The sequence below is a fragment of the Gymnogyps californianus genome, chromosome 6 (genome assembly GCF_018139145.2).
Source record: "Gymnogyps californianus isolate 813 chromosome 6, ASM1813914v2, whole genome shotgun sequence".
Classification (NCBI taxonomy): Eukaryota; Metazoa; Chordata; class Aves; order Accipitriformes; family Cathartidae; genus Gymnogyps; species Gymnogyps californianus.
This window is the reverse complement of record NC_059476.1, coordinates 34,242,557-34,246,855: the sequence shown is the minus strand read 5'-3', so window position 1 is coordinate 34,246,855 and position 4,299 is coordinate 34,242,557.

Sequence of the window (4,299 nt, the reverse complement as noted above, 5' to 3'; positions counted from 1 at the left end):
GTGTGTGTCTATTGTGTTTAATCTGTGTACCAGTGGACTAGATAATCAAGTGATATGCTTCATCTACAGATCTTTTGGAAAATTTCTCTAGAAAGGCAGTGTTTCTTTACTGAGGCTGACTAGCCAGAAGGATCTGCATGCTATGGCAACCACAACTGTTTTTTAGTGATAATAATAACAACTCATTCAGCAATGAGGAAAAACTAAACAAAAAACCAAGCACCCTACAGCAGTTTGAGGTGAAGCCACAGAGAAAGAAATCAGTGACCATAACCATCTGCAAGCTATGGTTCATAACAGTAACCTTATACTTCTTTGGAAATAAAGCAGCTTTATTTGGAATAGTTCTTTTCTGCTAATCAAATGAATTAATTAAATGGCTTTATCTTAGATCTTGAGGCTACTCACATCTCCTGATTTTTGGCTGCCTCTCCTCTTCATCTGCAAACAATCACAGGTGACAATGTAAAAATAGAAACATCCTAAAAGGTTTTTGAGATTCTGTGTTATTCTTGTGGGTATCTTTTAATTTCCATCCATCTGCTCATCTTTCTTTAGAACTGGATTAAGCAGCTGAATCTTTTGCTGCTTTCTTTTGGGAACAGCCATATTTGATCAGATCTTTCCCCTAGTAGGTTTCTCGCTGCTCCTCATTTGATGGCCTTTCTGTCTTTCTCTGGCTTTTTTGGCAGCATCCTCTCTGAGACTGGTCACACTTCCAGTAACTTTCCTTGTACTTTACCCTATTTTGTTTTGTTGGTAAACTAAACTATTGCAGGTTGTAGGTTGGTTTTAGCAAGTTTTTCATTGGTCTTGGAATTTTATGCTGTTTTTTTTAATTAAGCTTTGTATACGCTGGTTTGCTCTTGTCTAACCAGTTTTGTTTCAGTTCCAGTTGGTCTTCCCAGATTTACCAGAATTTCAGAGCTCAAATCTAGATTTTTTTTTTTTAATTTAAGTTTTGTAAATACATGTTTAGCATTTTTAATCAGTGTGATTATATAATAGGTTTAGCACAAGCTTAACCTACAGGCTACCTTAAAAAAACTAACCGTGGCTGTATTTTTAAGATCTTGCACATATTCCTGGGTTTAATAATTCCAGTAGCCAGAAGGCTTCTGGCTACATTTGTAAGCATTTAATCCACACGTTTTGCTAATTGTTTATACTGCAATTTGTTGTTAGCATCTGTTTTTATTTGAGGCATCTCTCTGTCCAGGCTTCTGTCTGTCAGTCTCTTCAGGAGCTATTTCTGTTTTAATCCCTTTCTGAAAATTAGTGAACAATATTACAGTGATCTGCATTTTTAATACATAGATACTGTATATACACTGGAGTGGATTTAAGAACTTTCCTTAACATAGCCACAAAGCTCTAGTTTTGTTTTTATTCCCAGTTTATGTTAATATCTGTCCTGTGCAGTATTGAGTCACGATAAAAATAACTTCATTAGACTGCTATTGATCTACAACAGGGCATTTGGGCATGCTGTGTCCGAGTTCTGTGATAACTTTGCTTTAATTAAGTTAGTAAGTATATCAGAAATTTATAAAAAAAATAATTTTTAAATTTTATTTTCATGTGTTCCTTTTCTAGGATTCTTAAATAATTGCATTGATTTCTCTTGTTACTTGTATTTAGATTTGCCTATTAATTTTAAACTCGCTTTGTTATCCTCTTGGAAATTTTTTTAAGATTCCAAACTCTGTACTTAATACATATTTTGTGACTGACTGAAGTGCATTTTTGCCAAACTAACATTTAAGAACTTTTGAAGAATGTTTAAATTAGATTGTTATATAAAACCTCAGCTAATCTGTGTAACAGCATTTTAATGGAATATTGGGTTGGAAGAAAAATTGGTTTGGCATCTCTCTGCTTGGTATTTTAAAACCAACCAGACACACTGGCTAGCCACGCTCCTTCATTTTGTTTTCCAGCCTTGTAAACATTTCCACATTCCATCTGTGATGTCTAGTCCATGCATGAATAAAATATGAAGTAATTTAATACCACATACTATGTCAGGGGGTTGCTGTTTATTCTCAGACTTGAAATGAAACTTTTTTAGATCACATACTGAAACCTCTTGGGTTTTTGCTACTCATTCAGGGCCCTGCCTTTGCAGCCGTGGTGTACAAATACGTCTCATTCTCTGTAATGTGGAAAAAAACATATTGTTTTTGTACTTTTATTTATATCATGACTGTATTATTGGAAAGGATGCGGAGGAGGAAAGAGGTGTTAGCTCTCATTTCTCTTCTTGTATTTGAACCCACGAAGATGGTACAGAGCCCATGGGCCATCCCAGGTATCAGCCTCATGGGAGCTTGCATCCAACAAGCAGCTGTGGTTGAATCGCAGACAGGTAACTGTAGTCCTTTACCTCAAGACTAGTAACCTTTGAGGATGCAGGTTACAACTCAGATGAAGGGATAAAGGCAATATCTTAATAGCTTTGTTTCCTTATCAGCTAGAACCTCTGTGCCGACATAGCAGGTTGGTATCGCAAGGCCATTAGGGTTTACATGCAGTAGATATTGTGCATGTACATTTGAAGCCATGTTATATGCTCTACATTTGGCAGATTGCAAAGCTCTAGTTGTGCAACCGTGTACTTGTGCCAGGATGAAGAGTTTCTGGGCCCATGTTTCAGTCTAGTGTAGGACAACTCTCTAAAATGGATTACATGCTAGTCTGTGCTGTAGCATTTCCAGAAGCGTTCAATGTCTGCGAAAACATACCAGTGTGACACAGTAGTGGCATAAACTCACCCTTGCACCTTGCTGTCTGTGTGGTCCCTAACTCCTCCTGTCCACAAGTAAATAAAGATTATAACTGTACCTTAGCCATTATAGCTATTAGCATGCAGTCCTTGCTCAAAATTTTAAATAAATGGGTAACATTTAGTTCTAACACTGACTTTTGTTTCTTGGTTTACATCACTTTAAATAATGAAAGAATGCAGTTGAAATTAGTGTTTGGCTAGTAATTACTAAACATGCTTTTTCTTAAATCAGAACATAGTGCCTCTGACAGTGAAAAATGGACACCAAAACAGCTTGTATCTATTATTTTAAACAGCCTGACAGTTAATATATATTCTATATTTATGTGCGAATGAGATGTGAATATTAAAAAAGGTATTAAAATAAATCATTTGGTTTCTTTATCTGTAGTGCTTTCTTCTCAGGAAAAAAGACACCATCACTCCAGATGATGACCTGTGTTTTGTCAATTAAATTGCTGTAGGTTTCTTGCTAAATAATTATTACGCAAGCCTTCCTGAACATGTTCGTGCCTTGCATTTTCCCTTTTCTCCCTCCTTGATTACAATTCCCTGGCAGAGACCCGATTGCTCAGCAGACTACTAGACATTAGAAAACCAAAATCAGATATATCAAACTATGATCCCACATTCCTTTATATGAAAATCCCACATTCCTTTATATGAAAATGACAGACTATAGTAAACATGCAGGAGTTGTTTTTAGTTTTTCAAATACCCATTTTTTCCAGCTTACATTCGTATCGAGGCATTTGTTCAATATGTTGCCATAGAATATTTAAGTAAATATTTTCAATAATAACTTTCCATGAGGATAGTATCTTCAAGAATCTCCTTCTCTTCACTTTCCATTGTCATGTGAAAAAGAATTTGTAGGTATAGATAAGTATATTTGCAAGTTTCTGCTGGGCTGTTTGGTTTCATTTTAGTCCATGATCTGTACAAACTTCTCCTTGGAAAATTAAGAGTGTGTGATACATGCAGGATATAATGGGAGTTGTGGTTTGTAGAGAACAGAGTCTCTGGAGTCATCTTACAAGTCAGTTTTATTGTGTGCATATAACTAAAACCATCTGTGTGACTTGCTGTTAGTAATATTGTTTGGACAGCCCTAAATCAAATCTTGAATGGGCAAGATTACAGAAGGCAGGTTTATACTGGTATCCTACAGGTTAAACCCACTGATGTCCAGTCTTTTTTCCTTCTTGGCATAAAAAGTATTAGCAAGAGGTAAGTCTGTGCTAGCTGTCCTTGTTTCACCAAGATCTATCTTCTGCAAACAGGCTTGTGTTTACAGAAATCGAAGTGAAAATAGCATGTGAACAGCATAAACCCACTGCGGTCAAAATAGTTGTGCATTTGCATAACTGTGTGGTATTTAAAGGAACGGCTAGCTTGCTTTGGTACAGTTTACTACAAGCTTTTCTTTAAGAGTTTGTCATCTTCAGGCATCTCTCAAGAAGTGGAAGTAGAAGGCTCTGATTCTAAACAGCATTTTTGCACAGTAGTAG